Genomic DNA, 17,846 nt, shown 5'->3' with positions numbered 1-17,846 from the left:
CAGGACTATTTTAGAGATTGGAAACAACTGGAATTTAGTGTGAAAGTCATAGATGAAGGGTGTAGAGAGTTGTACATCAGAAGTTCTAGGACAGATGCAGGGAGGAGAATAATGCCCTCCTCCGCAAGGATGTCCACAGAACCTAAAAATGTTAGGTTACGTTGCAAACGGGAATTAAGGTTGCAGGTGGATTTAAGGTTGCTAATCAGTTGATTTTAAAATAGAGAGATTATCCTGGATTATCTGGGTGGGCCTGATGTAATCACAAAGATCCTTAAAAGGATGAGTTGGTCAGATGCAATGTGAGAAGGTCCCAACCTGCCATTGCTGGCTTTGAAGATGGAGGAAGGGAGCCAGTAACCTAGGAATGCCTGCAGTCTCTGGAAGCTGGAAAAGGAAACAAATTCTTCCCTAGAGCCTTCACAAAGTAAGGCAGCACTGCCAACACCTTGATTTTAGCCCAGTTTGATACCGGTGTCAGACTTCTGACCTACAGAACTGTAAGATAATAAATTTGTGTTGTTTTAAGCCACTACATTTGTGGTAATTTGTTATCACAGCAACAGAAAACGAATACAACAATCTACCTTTGAACATAAAGGACTCTACAACTTGGTCCCTCCCTAGCTTACTGACTTTTCTCCCTTTATTCTTTTCCTTTTGGTCTATGCTCCAAAGAGTCAGCTCATTGTGACTCAAATATTATCCTAGTTGGTTTTAGGTTTTTACTTTTCGAGGTATGTGAAACATTACTATGTTTCTAAGAGTCGGTCTTGTACGAAATATTTGCCGCTTTCTGGTCAATGCTGCTACCTTGTTCCCATCCCTCCCCTTCTTTCCACCCTTCTCATATAAGACTTCAATCATTTTAATTTCTGGTTTATCCTTGTATTTTTTTTCTCCCACAAATGAGAGATACTTGTGTGTTTTCTTATGTCCCCTTCTTTCTTACATACAGGGTCGTATTGTACTTTTGCCTTGAAGCAAAACTAACTTTATATAAAGTCCAGTGAATTTAGCACAAGAAAGCTACTTAATGACCTTAAGCAAACGCTGTTCTGCTTAAGTGCTAAAGGCCAGATTGAAATGAATTAAAGCATAAGACGTGAAGGAGCTGAAATAGCATAGCTAACTTTCAGGAAGTTTTAATCCTTATCTGCAGTTGGGGTCTGCACTAGGTACTTCTCATCAGAGATCCTGGTAGTTGCGTTGCATTAACTTGAGTAAATGTGGGTAGCAGGGGCCTCAAACTATGAAGGTGGCACAGACAAATCCATTATTCACTTTTCAAAGGCTCATTGGGTGGATGTGAGAACAGGGAAACATTTCCGATGACAGGTCTGTGTCATCCTAACAGGTCTGTTGAATCCTAAAGCCTTCACTTAGGCATCTTGCCTAACTATACCACAGCATTGCGATCGTGGTCCCTGAGCCTAAAGGGGAGCCCCAAACTGCTGTATAAGAGCGGCTCTACATGGCAGGCACTTCCCAGACGATGCACAACCCCGCCCAAAGGGGCCAGAAACGATAAAATATCACATCCGAGCCTATCCTTTCCTTTAAGTGATCTCATCAGTGTTCGGTATCCCCTAACAAACTAATCACAAGCACTCTCCCACCTCCTGCCCGCGTGAACCACCACTCCCAAGACCCCGGGCCGTTTCGATTGACGTTACTTCCGGGAAAAGTAACCTTTCTTGGGCGGTTGCAGGCCTGTAGAGGTCTCGCGACATTTGCACCCGCGAGATCTGCTTGCTCACTCTAGCGATGACATCCTTCTCCTCCTCCCCGCCGCCTTTCGGCAATCTTCGCCAGTCCCAGCCCCGACCAATCTGCACTCAGATGGCATGGATCAGGGTCTCCCCACGAACCCCGGTCCGAGCGGGGCGTCAGGCGGCAGCGGCGGGGTGCGAGCTGCACGAGGCCGACGGCAGTGCCACTGCGGGGGGCCACGGGCTGGCGACGAGCAGTGAGCGTGGGCGGGGCGGGGGTAAGCCAGCTGAGTAGCGGCTCGATTGTTCTGGCCTGGCTATGGCGCCTCTCCTCCCCCCCGCCATGGCTCCCCGTGTCCCTGCTCCGCTCCTCTCAGTGAGTGAAAGTGGCCGCCGCCGCCGCCGGCCCAGCGCCCGCAGCCGCCTCAGCGCCGCCGCCATCTTGGGGTCCCAGGAGCCGCCGAGGGAGCGAGCTAGGAGCGTCCACGCCCAACGCAGTCACCGTCCCACGGCCTCAGAGAGCGAACCGCGGCTCCACCGTCGGCGGGGCGACCCCCCCCTCCGGACCCCGCCCGCACCCCGCCCCCCCTCCGCCGCCGCCGCGGCGGCGGGGCCCGGCGGCCCGAGGTGAGGCGACCAGACGTGGGCGGACGAACGGAGGGGGGATGGTGTAGGCCCCGTTGCGCCCCTCTCTGCGGGCGACGACTGGGCCGCGTCTTAAAGGGGCCGTCGCCCCCGGCCCTTGGATTTGTTGGGGTTAGTAGGGAGGATGGGTGTGGACACTCCCCGCAGGGTTAGAACCTCAGGGACCTGGGCCTTGTCCTTCCTCTCTTAAGCCTCTGGAGACCTGGGGTCACGCGGTGACCTCAGCCAGCGGAGGAAGCCCGTGGGGCGCCCACACGTGGGGAGTGTGTTAGACCAGGTGCACGTGGGACCTGGTGGGGCGGTGTCGGGCTAACACGTGTGTGGGTTTGGGGGTGGGGTGGGGCAGGGCGGGGGCTGGTTGGTCTCGAGTGGGAACTCGGTTAGGGCTATATTTGTCTTTTTAGACAAATGAGATCTGAGGGCTTGGTAGTGTGTCAGTTTATGGGGAGCAAGTTGGGATATGGGTGAATGGTGCATGCTGCCTGTTGGTGTTGGGTGGGGGCAGCCTAACACGTGCACAGACTTAGGAGTGTGTAGGTGACACCTCTTCTGGTCTTTTAGGCTTTTGTAGGGCGTGTAGGCAAGTGTCATCCTACTTGGACATTCCTTCTAGAGCTTGCTGATGAATACTACTTCCGTAATCACCAAGGGTGGAAGCCCCCTACAGTTTAGGAGTGATAGAGTCTAAGAAGGCACTCACTGTTTTAGGTAACAGCCAGCTGTGGCCAAATTTTCCTTTGATTCATACACTGTCTGGTTTCATGTTCGTGTACTTGTTGGTAGGGATGGGAGAGGGAATTAGGGGGCTGACCTCGCTAACATTACAGATAAGGAGCTTACTTTTCCAATCAGTGACTTTCCTGACTTCCTTTCCCAAGGAAATTTTTGTTGTGGTTTACTAGTGGGGACTTTTTATTTATTTTTTAAGTAACAGCTTTATTGAGATATAACTCACATACCAAAAAACTCAGCCTTTTAAAGTGTACAGTTTCGTGATTTTTAGTATACAGTGCTCATAGAGTTGTACAGCTATCACCACTATCAAATGCATTACCCCAAAAAGAAGCCCCTGAGCAGCCATTCCTCATTCCCCCTCCCCCCAGCCCCTAGCAACCACTAATTTATTTTCTGTCTTTGTAGATTTGCCTTTTCTGGATATTTTGTTTGAACGGCATCATACAATATGTGTCGTTTTATGACTGGCTTCTTTCACTTAAAATGTTTTCAAGGTTCATCCGTATTGTAGCATGTATCAGGACTTCGTTCCTTTTTATTGCCAAATAATATTCCGTTCTGGTTGTGTTTTATGCTTGAAATTCTCAAGCTCTTCCTATAAAATGACAATTTGAGATTATTATATATGGTAAAAGTTGCATACCTACTAGATTCTAAAGTGAATTTGTGTTTTTAAGGATTAAATTCCATTATTTTAGGTTACTTTGTTCTTTTCCTCTACATTTTGTTTCAGAAGAATCCAAACCAATTTTTAAAGGTCTCTGTCTTTTAATAGGAAATAATTGTAAAGAGCACAAATGTGATTAGAAAAACTTACGACTAATAAAATCCTTTTGAGTACATCAAGGTGGAAGTGTGATTAAGTCTAAGCAACAGACCATAAACTATGGTGTTATAATTTCACTTAATGAAAGTTTGTCATAGTACTCCTAAGGGACGGTGACATAACGGCTTTTGACTGCTGTTACTTGTGTAGATATAGGGCTAGGAGAGGAATAATAGACACCTCTTCTGCCCACAAGAAGATTAAAACTGGCTTGCGGATTTAACATGTCAACATACAAGTTCACACAAAATATAAATACTGGAATGCAGTGAATTTTAGAATGGTCAGAATGGGATACAGTTAGTAGGAAACTTTTGAGTTTTTGTAGGAAAATAAGTGAAGTTGATGACAAGTTTTAAAGTTGCATAAGAATTTTGATATGATAGGGTTAGCATGCAGAGAATGAGAAGAGCATAGTCACTAATACTTACTAAACACCTTTTATGGGCACTAATCCTAATCATGAGGGCTCCCGTCCCAACTAATACCGTCACTTTGGGGGTTAGGATTTCAACATATGATTCGAGGGGGAGGGGGGGTTGAGGTACAAACATTCAGACCTTGGCTGTACATTAAGTCAGAAATTCAGTTACAGAAGCATTGGATTCACTTGCTAATCATGATACAGTAAGTTTGCTTAGGGTTGAAAAATTGATCACAAAGAAGCTTAATGCCTGGGTTTAATAAGTACATAAGAGAGCTTTCCATATGTGTTAGGTCAGAAATAGGAGATCGGTAGTAGTAAATGTAGTTGACAAATTAGATATAAGAAAATCACTGGGAGTAAATTTTATCCATGTTTTTAATGGACTGGAGGACAGTGAGTAAACTGTATTTAACATGCCTTTATAAACCTTCCCTACTGAGGATTGACACATAGCTTGTGTGATGGTTTCTAGAGCAGGGTTCTTACATTTTTATGTGCTGTGGACCCTTTTGCCGTCTGAAGAAGCCTGTGAACCCCTTCTCAGCCTACGGCTTTTAAATGTATAAAATATAGTTCACATATTTTAAAAAACAATTATGAAGTAAGAAATTTGCTTTTTACTGAGTTAAGTAACAGCTAGTGATAGTCCTGCTAATACTGCTGTGGTGTGCTGCCTACATTCAGAATTGAAGGAAATGCTAATTTCAGTGATAGGTTAGTGAAAATAAGGATGTATATTTTTTTCCATCCAAGTTCATGGACCCTAGTTTAAGAACCTCTGCCCTGCAGAGTCCCGGACACATAGCTAAGTTATTTCATATGGGGCAACCAGTGGTTTCCATAACAAGAATTATTATTATTAGGATTATTGACTCTTAAATTAATGTTCACAAGAACATAAACATGACTTCTTTCAGGAAGAGCAAATGATAGTTTAGCTGAGGAGAAACCTGGTAGTATAAGGGAAAGACATTGGTTTTAGACTTAAAAAGACTTGGGTTTGAGTCCTACTTACCATTGGGTAAGTTACTGAACTTTTTTGAGTTTCAGTTGTCCTTTTCTGTAAAGTGGGTATAATAATTTTCATTTCTGAGATTAAATGACATAAGACAGCATATTGATGAATATTAGTTTATTTTCATCTTTGAAGAAATAAACGTACCAAGGGCCATGCTATATATTTAGTTTTGATTTGGAAGAGGAGAAGCTATTTGTTATGTGGTAGGAAGGAACAACATGTATGGCATATAGGGTTTTCTCAGGGTATTCAAGTATAGAGTTCACCTTTTGGTAATGGTACTAAAACTATTCTTAATTCATATAAAAGAACAAATAAGGTGCCTCTGGGTTTGCATATGACAGCTAGCTTTTCTGAGCAAGAAGTTAGTAGGTGAGTAGGATAAACTGTGGGTAAATCTTTTGTATCTTTGTTTATGAACAGAAAAATGGCCAGTGAACATCAATGTAGTAAAAAGAATGGTAGGCCAAATGGTCATTTTATCCTGAGAATGTTGCCAGAAAGGCCAGCAAAATGTTAGTCATTCCCAAGAGAGGTATGAGAAATAAAATTTAAAAATGGACTGCATTATCTTGGTACGGAACCACAATACATCCATTCTTAGCCTGTTGAATGGATTCCAGTTATCGCACCTCAAGGAAGAACAAATTAAGCAGGAGAGAAGTTTCCGGAAAATGGCAGTATAAATGATGAAGGCAGTGGTGAGGCTTTCATGTGAAGATAAAGAAATTTGGGGGCTGGCCCCGTGTTAGCGCTTAAGTGCTCACGCTCCACTACTGGCGGCCCGGGTTCAGATCCTGGTGTGCACCCATGCATCGCTTGTCCGGCCATGCTGAGGCCGCGTCCCACATACAGCAATTAGAAGGATGTGCAGCTATGACATACAACTGTCTACTGGGGCTTTGGGGGAAAAAAAAAGGAGGAGGATTGGCAATAGATGTTAGCTCAGAGCCAGTCTTCCTCAGCAAAAAGAGGAGGATTAGCACGGATGTTAGCTCAGGGCTGATCTTCTTCACAAAAAAAAAAAAAAGGAAAGAAATTTGACTCCACAATGGAATGATGAAGACTGAGATGGACTATGATTAATTTGTATTGAATTAGGAAAAACATGAGTAATAATCCTGGAAAATTAGAACTAGCTGAAAATGAATATTGTTTGACAGGTGTATAATGATGGTTTTCTTTATGAAACTTATTAGCACAGAAGGTAGTTAAGGCTCAACAACAGACCAGACACAATTTAAGGGTTACTAAGCCAGAGACTTTTGTGATTTAGCCCTAGTTAAGTTCAGGTCAACAAACCATTTAGTGATACTTGTACCTAATGGTTTATGAAACTTCTCATTCTGGTCGTTCATTCACTCAATAAATATTTGTTGAACACCCAGTGAATGCTTTTTGATCCTCCCAACAACCATTTGTTGAGTATCTGCCACACTCAAGGGACCGTGGTAGATTCTAGGGGTGTACAAGTGAATCAGTCCAGTTATATGTGTATATATGGAGAGTACAGAGGGGCTTTGCAAATATAAACACACAATTATGCAAACTCTGAGTGCCATAGAGAAGTATAAACCTAAATATTTCCCTTGAGGTACTGATATGAGTTACTAGTACTTAGTTTTTGTTTTTGTTTTGTTTTCTTTTTAAATACTGAGACACTCTTTTCATTTGTTTAAAGGCCCTAATCTGCGTTGTTGACAGAAGCATTGTAATCTATTGGCAGTGTAGTATAGCCGAACCCATATGTAGATCCTAGAGCCAGATGACCTGGGTTCGAATTTTAGCTCTCCCTCTTATTAACTGCCTGGCGTCTGGAAAGCTATTTAAGCCTTAATTTCTTCGTCTGTTAAATTAGTATAATAGTAGTACCTACTTCATAGAGGGTAATTGTGAGAAATGAATGAGTCACAAATGCATAGAATGGTACCTGGCACATGGTGCTCTCAACAAGCTATAATTGTAAGTACCATTTTGACAGTTTAATCTAGAATTTTAGTTTATAAAGTATTGACAGCAGAACCTTTTTTTTGAATAGACAATATCTCAGATTTTTTTTTTTTTTTTTTTGTGAGGAAGATCAGCCCTGAGCTAACATCCGTGCTAATCCTCCTCTTTTTGCTGAGGAAGACCGGCTCTGAGCTAACATCTATTGCCAATCTTCCTCCTTTTTTTTTTTTTTTTCCCCCCTCAAAGCCCCAGTAGATAGTTGTCTGCCTTAGTTGCACATCCTTCTAGTTGCCGTATGTGGGACGTGGCCTCAGCATGGCTGGAGAAGTGGTGCGTCTGTGCATGCCCGGGATCCGAACCCAGCCGCCAGCAGCGGAGCGCGTGCACTTAACTGCTAAGCCATGGGGCTGGCCCTTGGATCTTTTTTTAGATAAGTCAGGGAAATTACATCAATAAAGAAAATAGTTACAATGCATTAACCTTTGTGGTTATGTACTGAATACCAGTAGATGTTAATAGAAGTATCTTCCTATTTAAGATTATAGCTCAAAGAGGTGGTATTTTGCTACGTTAAGCTTTTTAGTTCAGGCTCTAAAATATTTGTGTCTAGGATGTTATTTTAATGTTAGTAATAGTTTGCCTTTTTTAGAATCATTCTTAGAATATAACAGTAGGCCAGGCTCTAGAGCAGGTCTCGGAAAAGTTTTTCTGTAAAGGGTCAAATAATAAATCTTAGGCTTTGCTGGTCATGCCTTCTCTGTTGCAGCCACTCAACTCTGCCATTGTAGTGCAAAAGCAGCCACAGTCAATATGTAAATGAGTGAGGGGGGCTATGTTCCAATAAAACTGTATTTATGGACACTGAAATTTTAATTTCGTATAATTTTCATGTGTTATGAAGTACAGTTTTTTTTCCCCCAGTTATTTAAAAATGTAAAAACCATTCTTACCTGTCAGAATTTACCAAAATAGTCAGTGGGCTGGATTTGGCATGCAGGGCATATTGTGCCAACTCCTGCTCTAGAGTCTTGGCTCTGTGACTCCCTGACTGGATGATCTTGTGCACGTTATTATTAAGCCTTAATTCCATCTTTTAAATGGGGGTAATAGTATCTACTTTATATAAAGAGTTGTTAGAAATAAATGAGATAATACATTTGAAGTGCTTAGCACCATCCCTGACACAGAATAAGTGTTTAATAAATGCTACATATTATCATCTGATTGAACCCCCTCATTTTACATTGAGGCTGTTGGGACCCTGAGAGGACAGCTGATAGTCCTAAAGTGTATGGCTTGTCAATAGTATTAAACTCACAGCTCTTGACTTCAGCTTCTCTTTCTACCCAGCCGTACTGCTTCCATAGAGGATTGTAGTACCATTTAACTCAGTTAAAATACTGCTTGGTAAAGTGGATACATGACATTACACATTTGTCAAAACCCATAGGGCTTTACAGCACAAAGGGTAAACTTTAATGTGTACAAATTAAACAAAAATCATTTAGGAGGTGAGGGATCCCAGGAAGGGATGCAGAGTGTGACAAGAGAATCTAATTGTGTTGCACGTGTATGAAACAACCTTACTATAAGGGGGAAGAGGAGAGTGCTGAGCTGAGAAACCTTGGAAATGAGTGGAAGCTAAGACAAAAGGAACTGCACATAAGCACTGTAGTCTAATTGATAAAGTTGTGTCCCCTGGGGATACAGGTTAATTCTGATACTGATGTACGTGTATACAACAGTTGAACAATTAGTAAATGAAGGGTAGGAAACAGGCTTCTCACTGTTAGAGAGAATTTGCAGTAAGCAAGAGAAAGAGGCTACAGTGATCCATGTGGTAACTGATTTGAATTGGAGACATCAGTATGAACCCATGTTTAGCTTAATACATATACAGATGGTTACATATTGAAATATTTACAGATATGTGTACATACTTGGGTTTATATACACACACATATTTCTGTGCTTTGTTGGCTGAGAAGGTTAAAAGAATCCCAGGAGCACACATAACACCCAGATCTTGGTTTCTAATACCATTATCCAGTAAAAGGAACTAGAGATCCTTGGAGAAATGGCTGATTCTAGGACTGGGGCAGGAAATATTCAAGATGAGCCTGGAATATCTTGTAGTGCCAGAAAGTAAGGAAGTGCTCCAACCACCACCATTACAACAATCACAACCCTGCATTGATGATATACCAAAGGAGCACAGGAACCAACTGCAAGAGCTCCCAGTGGCCAAAACTGGAACAGTTTGAGCAGCAAAATAAACAAGTCGTTAAGTAGTATGTGGTACTTTGGAGTCAGACTTCTTGGATTCCAGTCCGGGCTCTGCCACTTCTAGTTGTGTAACCTTGGGCAGGTTACTTAAGCTTACTTTATCTGTAAAATGGAGGTTATAATGGTATCTATGTCATAAAAAGATTAAATGAGTTAATACATATATAGAGTGCATAGGCATACAAAATTTGGCACATAGCTCTCAATGGAGTGTGTATATATAGCCTCCTTATTACAGTAGCATTTGATAGAACAAAATCAAAGAATTTGGATCCCTACTTGGAATTCTTTGTAATGAAGTCTCCGTCCCCATCCCCCAAGCTTCTTGAATAGAGGAAAAAGTCTAACAAGTGTTTATTGAGCACCTAATTTGAGGTAAACATACCTGCCTTATTCAAATTGACTGGGCAGACTGTGTAGTGAAGATAATGAGAGTAATTATATTTGGTGTTAAAATCATCACGTCTTGATCCAGCCATGATGGCCTAGTGGTTAAAGTTCGGCACTCAAACCGCTTTGGCAGCCTGGGTTCGTTTCCTGGTTGCAGAACCACACCACCTGTCTGTCAGTTGCCATGCTGTGGCGGTGGCTTACGTAGAAGAACTAGAAGGACTTACAACTAGGATATGTAACCATGCACTGGGGCTTTGGGGAGGGGAAAAAAAAAGGAAGATTGGCAACAGATGTTAGCTCAGGGCAAATCTTACCCTGCAAAGAAAAGAAAAGCAAGATCCATTTAGTGTACAATTCAACTCATATTTATTTATGGTTTGTCCCTGGGATAAATTACCTGAACTTTGATTTCTCAGGCTTCTTTTGGAGAACACAGTGCTAAATAACTTCTCTGTTACCACTCACACCAATTAATGTGTTCACTCCCAAAATGAAAACTGACTTTTAGTATAGGAAAACTAAATATAAAGTGAATTTTGGAATGTTGGCTGTTTATGGATGTCTCTTATTTCTTATTCTCAATAATTACCTCTCACCATCACTCATATAATAATAGGGGGCTAACTATACAGAACTGATAACTAAATTTTCCCAGTACTTTTGTAACTATCAAGTAAGCTAATCTTATTTTCTCTTTGCTGAGGAATGAACTGAGTTGCTCAAGATTTTCTGAGCTGTGAATTCAATCTTTTAATTTATCTCTTCTATGGGAGCATCTTTTTCTCAGCTATCTCATTCCCTGAAAAAGATAAGTGTTTTCGTGGATCTAGCTGTGAAAGTTGTTGAAGTCACTGGTTCTTCAGTAAGAGAGGGTCTTGAGCTATGTTTTCAGATTTTTAATTTCAAAAATTGTTATTAATTCAGATTGGGTGCTTTTCCCTGGAAGACTTATGAAAATATAGCTTAGGGACCTCTAATATAGCTTAACTTAAAAAAATTTTTTTTAAAACTTGCATGTGAAAGGTCCACTAGCTACTTCAGGAAACATTTCCTCCCTTTTGGATTTTTTGATTTAGTATTATTTAGACCCTAAATGCTTAATAAGTGGGGATTAAACTTGTTTGACCAAATGCTCTGTCTGTGGTGTATAGTATAGAACCACCCCCCCACCCCAGGCAGTTGTGTTAGTAAGGCTCTTTGTTTTATTATTCTGATAAGATGTTTTGTTCCTCATCTTGGTGAAAATATTCTTTTAGGGAGTTGAAATGATTCTTTCCTAGAAGAAAGCAAATGCATTGTAATTGATTTTTTTCCCCCCTTAGTATCATATTTTATTTTGGTATAATCTGATTTCGTTAAGGAGGAAAAGTAGGAAAGAGAAAATGTGGATAAGCATTTTTTTCCTTCTCACTAAATACCTGTGAGGTAGGCCAAAATATTTTCTCTTGGCCATTTTAGAAATTTACGGAAGGGCCATCCTTTTTTAGCTGGTAATTCTTCATTCCATTTAAAATGCAGGTGTATTTTTATCTCTGAAAGTTTGTGCTTTGGGTAAAATCTGCTCATTAAATTGCTAGGCTGTTCCCATGCCCTTGTAGTGATCCCTTTGGTTGAGCAGGTTGTTTCTGGCTCCATGTTGAGGGCTGTGTCAGCCTCTCCTCCTTGAGGGCAAGGTCTTTCCCTCCTCCTCCTGTTTAGTTCAATGTCTGATTCATAGTACCCTCTTAGTGAATATTCGATGGTCTGAATGGAAAGTTTTGGTTCAACTACAGTTTAAAGAGTGCTTTGTGATTTATTTACCTCTTATTTGCCGTGTGTAGGGTGACCAAAAATTTATTGTTCAAACGTGGATACTTTTGAAAGTGAAGAGGGGCCGGCCCCGTGGTGCAGCGGGTAAGTGGGCGCACTCCGCTTCCCGGGTTCGGATCCTGGGCGTGCACCAGCGCACCGCTTGTCAAGCCATGCTGTCACGCTGTCCCATATAAAGTAGAGGAAGATGGGCCATGGATGTTAGCCCAGGGCCAGTCTTCCTCAGAAAAAAGAGGAGGATTGGCATCGGATGTTAGCTCAGGGCTAATCTTCCTCACACACAGAAAAAAGAAAGTGAAGGGAGAGGGACTGTTAGTAATTATGCTTAGTAAGTATGCTTGAACTGTCTTGGGCAAACCACCAGGAGGTATAGTAACCCTAGTCATGAGGCTTTTTTATTTTTGTTATAGCAGAATCTCATGGTGAAGAATTGGAGCTTTGGAGTTACTGATAATAGATCTGAGTTCTGATTCTAGTTTGGGCAAGTCATTTAACTAGAGTGAGAATAAGATTCGAATTGTGAGGATTAAATGAGCTAGTATTATTAAAGCACCTAGGACAGAAAAGCCCCGTACACTAGTATGCTCTTACTTAGTGTTAGGTCCCTTGTCCTCTCCTCCCGTCATGCCATAACTAGAGTTTTCACTTCCAACTGAGGCTGGCTTTGAAAGTTTTTTTTATGGTTAAGATTAACTGAAACGTTTCAGTGAATGCAGAAATGTTTTTCAGCTGAGTGATCAAGCTTATATTCTGTTAAAGTTATATAATTATGGTGGACAGGAAATGAATGCCCTTTCAAACCTAATTATTCGTACTCTTTCTCAAAATATTCCTGAAAAACTTTTTTCCCCAATTATTTTTTGCAGAATTGCTAAAAGATATTTTAATAGTTTAGATTTAGCAAAATAAAGAAGTCACCGATAACCTTTATTTCAACTAAATGGAGTGATATGAATAAATTTTATAGGTTAGGAAGAAAATGATTTAAATGAGAATTTCATGAAGTTTCTTATCAATTTTTATACAATACAGAATTGTGTATTCTCTTTTGGTATTTGAGTTATTTTTCCTCCTGTATTTTTGGTGTTTTGCTAATTTAATCTATTTTAATTATTTGTGATTTTTTAAAAAGGAAACCAAAGAAAAGCAGTTTTCATATACTTTGTGCCTTAGTACAAGCATCCACATTGTGAGCTAAACGGAAGTATTCTGGTACTAAGACTTCTAACTGCTTCTGATATTGCATATGATTCCTTCCTTATTAAACAGCAGATAAGGTAATACAGAAAGACCGAAGGTAAAGAACAATCATGATACAGATCCAACTCAGAGAACTAAGAGAAATGGGGATTATGTAGTTTGCCCATTTAAGTTTACAGTAAATTGTTGCTTCCTGTAAAATGTTAGAGAGTTAGGGAAGATAGTCTTGCTTATTTTATTAGTAAGGGATGCTGGTTAAGCACAGCATATGTCATGGGAGCTTTTAGTATTTCCCTTAGACTGATACTGGAGGAGCACAAAAAATACTTTAAGGGCCATGGCTGGAAATTGAATCCTAATCTGGGCTGTGAAAGAGAAAATGTACCAGGATCTTCTGGAGTAATTCTTGGTGGCCTTGGAACCCATCAGACTTACATGAGAATCCTGGTAAGATTATGACGTTTGTGTTAGAGGCAGTTTGCACCTTTCTTTCGTGTGGAGTTGTAAAGGGGGCCACTTTGCCTGATAGCATGTTATTGGTACTGCTCACTGCAGACTGATTTTTTAATATCCTTGCACACTGATAAAGAATAAAACCATGCAAAGAATGATTAACACTTTTTTAACATGGAAGTTTTAAATTTTGATGGTCAGTTTATCAATATTTTCTTTTATGGTTAGTGCTTTCTGTGTCCTATCTAAGAAATTTTTACCTACTCTAAGGTCATAAAGATATGTTCTTATGTTTTCTTTTAAAAGCTTTATCATTTTAGCTTTACATTTAAGTTTGTGATTCATCTCACATTTCATTTTTGTATATGGTATGAGATAGGGGTTTGAGGTTCACCCTCCCCCTATGTAGATCTCCAGTTATTCCAGCACCATTTGTTGGAAAAACTTTCCTTTCTTTGTTGGATTATTTTAGTGCCTATGTCAAGAATCAGTGTGACCATGTAACTGTGGGTCTGTTTCTGGACTCTATTCTGTACCATTGGTTTATTTGTCTATTCTTATGCCAATGCAATACCATCTTGATTACTGTAACTTTAATAAGTCTTAAAATCAGATAGTATGAACTCCAACTTTGTTCATCTTTTTCAGACTTGGACTGTTCTGGGTCCTTTGCATTTCCATATGTATTTTAGACTGAGCTTGTCAGTTTCTTCAAAAACCCCTCTGTGATTTGATTGGGAATCTGAAGATGAATTAGGGGAGAATTGACATCTTAATAAAAACGAATATTCCAGTCCGTGAACATGTATAGTAATACAAATATCTGACAAAGGAATTGTATCATAATATATAAAGGACTCCTGTAATTCAATAATACAACGACTGCAATTTTTTGAAATGTGGTCAAAAAACTTTAACAGGCATTTCATAAGCATGTGAAAAGATGCTCAATTTCAGTGTTTAGGGATGTACAGATTAAAACTACAGTGAGATACCATTATAACACCAAGTGTTGGCAAAGATGGGAAGCAACTAGAGCTCTTATTCATTGTTGGTAGTAGTGCAAAATAGTAGAACTATTTTGGAAAATTGTTTGGTGGTTTCTTAATAGGTTAAACATATGCTGACCTATGACCCAACAGTTCTATTCCCAGAAATTTACCCAAAGAGAAGTGAAAACCTAAATATTCATCAATACGTGAATAGATAAATTGTGGCTATATTTATTTTTATAATGGAATCTGATTCAGCAACAAAAAGGAGTGAACTGCTGATATATGCACTAACATGAATGAATCTCAAAACATACCATAAAAAAAAGAATCCAGACACAAAACTGTATGTGCAGTGTAATTCCCTCTATGTAAATTTCTGGAGCATACAGAATTAGTCTATGGTGATAGAAATCAGAACAGTGATTGCCTCTAGGGCAAGAGGTAAGAATTGACTGGGAAGAAGCACAAGCTAGAGAGAACTTTTTGGGGTAATGAGCTATTCTTGGTATATCTTACTAGATATGTGAATTATACAGGTATATGCATATGTCAAAACTCATCAAACTGTATATTTAATATCTCTGCAGTTCAATATGTACAAATTATACCTCATTTCAAAATCTTTGTAACTTTTTCATATGAAAAATAATACATACATGGTAAGAATTTTGAAAAATATCAAAATGAAAGGATAGAAAGTAGAGGTCCCTCTTAGTCCAGTTCCCAGAAAAACACCTTCAGTTGTTTGAGATGTAACTTCCCAGACATTTTCTAATCTTACAGTATAGCGGTTAAAGATGAGGGCTCTGGGGTCAGATTATCTGATTCAAAGCCACATTCCCTATTAAGTTGTATGACCTTGAGCAAGTTACTCAACATGTATAAGCCTTTGGTTCCTTATCTGTAAATGGGATCATAATAGTAACAGTCTCTTTAAACAGAAAATTATTGGGTGGGTTCTGTGTGGTAGAGGTATTGCTAGAATTTTGTAAGAAACTGCTGTATGAGATTTAAATTTGTAAAGTGTTGCAAATATTTTTCACAATTTATCGTTTACTTTTTAACTGTTTTTTTTCTGTGCAGAAATGATACATTTTTTTGTGTGTGTGAGAGGAAGATCAGCCCTGAGCTAACATCCGTGCTAATCCTCCTCTTTTTGCTGAGGAAGACCGGCTCTGAGCTAACATCTATTGCCAATCCTCCTCTTTTTTCCCCAAAGCCCCAGGAGATAGTTGTATGTCGTAGTTGCACATCCTTCTAGTTGCTGTATGTGGGACGCGGCCTCAGCATGGCCGGAGAAGCGGTGCATCAGTGCGTGCCCGGGATCCGAACCCCGGGCTGCCAGTAGCGGAGCGCTTGCACTTAACCACTAAGCCACGGGGCTGGCCCCAGAAATGATACATTTTTAACATGTTTATTGAGATATGATTCTCAGTCTATAAAATTCACCCATTTAAAGTATATATGGTTTTAGTATATTCATTGGTTTAGTATATTCACAGAGTTGCAACAATCACCACAGTCTAAGTTTAGAGCATTTTCATCAGCCCAGAAAGAAACCGTTATCCATTAGCAGTCACTCTCCATTCCCTCCCCCTCCCCCCAAAATCCTGTCCCATGCAACCATTAGTCTATTTTCTGTTTCTGTGGAGTTGCCTTTTCTGGATAGTTCATGTAAATGGAATCATACAATATGAGGCCTTTCTTGACTGGCTTGTTTACCTAGCATAATGTTTTCAAGGTTCATTCATGTTGTAACATCTATCAGTATTCCATTCCTTTCTATTGCCAAATAAATTCCATTGTATGGATATACTACATTTTATTTATCCATTCATCAGTTGACAGACATTTGGGTTATTTCCACCTTTTGGCTATTGTGAATACTGCTGTGAAGATTTATGTCTAAGTTTTTTGTGGACATATGTTTTCCTTTCTCTTGGGTATACCTAGAAGTGGAATTGCTGGGTTATGTGGTAAGTCTGTGTTTAACTTTTTGAGGAACTGCCAAACTTTTTCAAAATGGCTGTACCATTTTGCATTCCCACCAGCAGTATATGAAGGTTCCAATTTCTCCACATCCTTGTTAACACTTGTTATTATCTGTCTTTTTTACTGTAATCATCCTAGTGGGTGCTAAGCAGTGTCTCATTCTGGTTTTGGTTTGCATTTCCTTGATGGCTAATGATGTTAAGGCATCTTTTCATGTGCTTGTTAGCCATTGGTATATTTTCTTTGGAGAAATGTCTATTCACATCCTTTGCCTATTTTAAAATTGGGTTACTTTCTTTTTATTACTGAGTTCTAAGAGTTTTAAAAAATATATCCTGGATATCAGTCACATATCAGATATATGATTTGCAAATATTTTTTCCCATTTGTGGGTTTTCAGTTTCTTGATAGTATCGTTTACAGCATTAATGTTAATTTTAATGGAATCCAATTTATCTATTTTATTCTTTTGTTGCTTTTGTTATTGGTATAATATCTAAGAAACAGTTACCTCGTCCAGGGTCATGAAGATTTACCCCTATGTTTTCTAGTAAGAGTTTCATAATTTTAGCTCTTAAATTTAGGTCTCTGATTTCTTTTGAGTAAAATTTTATGTATAGTATAAGGAAGAGGTCCAACTCTATTCTTTTGCATGTGACTATCCAGTTGTCACAGGAAATCAGTTGACTCTAAATATAAGGGTTTGTTTCTGTCCTCTCAGTTCTGTTCCAGTGATCTATGTGTCTAGCCTTATGTCAGTACTACACATCTTAACTACTACAGCTATGTAGTAAGTTTTGAAACTGGAACTATGGGTCTTAGAATTTTGTTCTTCATTTTTAAGATTGTTTTGGTTATCCTAGGTAACCAAAACATTTTGTTTCATTTCATTTCATTTCCATATGAATTTTAGGATCAGCTTGTCTATTTCTGAAGAAAAGCCAGCTTGGGTATGGATAGGCATTACATTTAATTTGTATATCATTGCCATCTTAAAAATATTAAATCGTTTGATCCATGAACCATGGGATGTCTTTTCATTTGTCTAGTTCTTCTTTAATTTCTTTCAAGGTCTTGTTGTTTTCAGTATATAAGTCTTACAGTTCTTTGGTTAAATTTATTCTTAAGTATTTTGTTCTTTTTGATGATGTTGTAAATGGAATTATTTTCTTTTTTTTTTTTTAAAGATTTTATTTATTTATTTATTTTTCCCCCCAAAGCCCCAGTAGATAGTTGTATGTCATAGCTGCACATCCCTCTAGTTGCTGTATGTGGGACACGGCCTCAGCATGGCCGGAGAAGCGGTGCGTCGATGCGCGCCCAGAATCTGAACCCAGGCCGCCAGCAGCAGAGCACGTGCACTTAACCGCTAAGCCACGGGGCCGGCCCTGGAATTATTTTCTTA

General features: G+C 39.7%; 1 protein-coding gene across 5 annotated transcripts in view; it reads left to right on the top strand.

Moving 5' to 3' along the window:
- Positions 1-1,994: 1,994 nt before the first annotated feature.
- Positions 1,995-17,846, top strand: part of INO80 (INO80 complex ATPase subunit) — a 118,687-nt gene continuing 102,835 nt past the window's right edge. For 2 of the 5 annotated variants that reach the window (XM_014780579.2, XM_004421434.3), the window contains exon 1: positions 1,996-2,339. The gene's annotated coding sequence lies outside the window, so the exon portion shown is untranslated. Of the gene's footprint in view, positions 2,340-2,385; positions 2,469-2,774; positions 3,066-17,846 lie in introns of those variants that run through there. The other 3 variants (XM_087425353.1, XM_087425344.1, XM_087425336.1) reach the window with 3 other exon arrangements.

Source organism: Ceratotherium simum, chromosome 3 (genome assembly GCF_057802395.1).
Source record: "Ceratotherium simum simum isolate JZ-2026a chromosome 3, ASM5780239v1, whole genome shotgun sequence".
Taxonomy (NCBI): domain Eukaryota; kingdom Metazoa; phylum Chordata; class Mammalia; order Perissodactyla; family Rhinocerotidae; genus Ceratotherium; species Ceratotherium simum.
The sequence above is the reverse complement of the archived record's forward strand: the minus strand, read 5'-3'. Positions and strand labels throughout refer to the sequence as shown.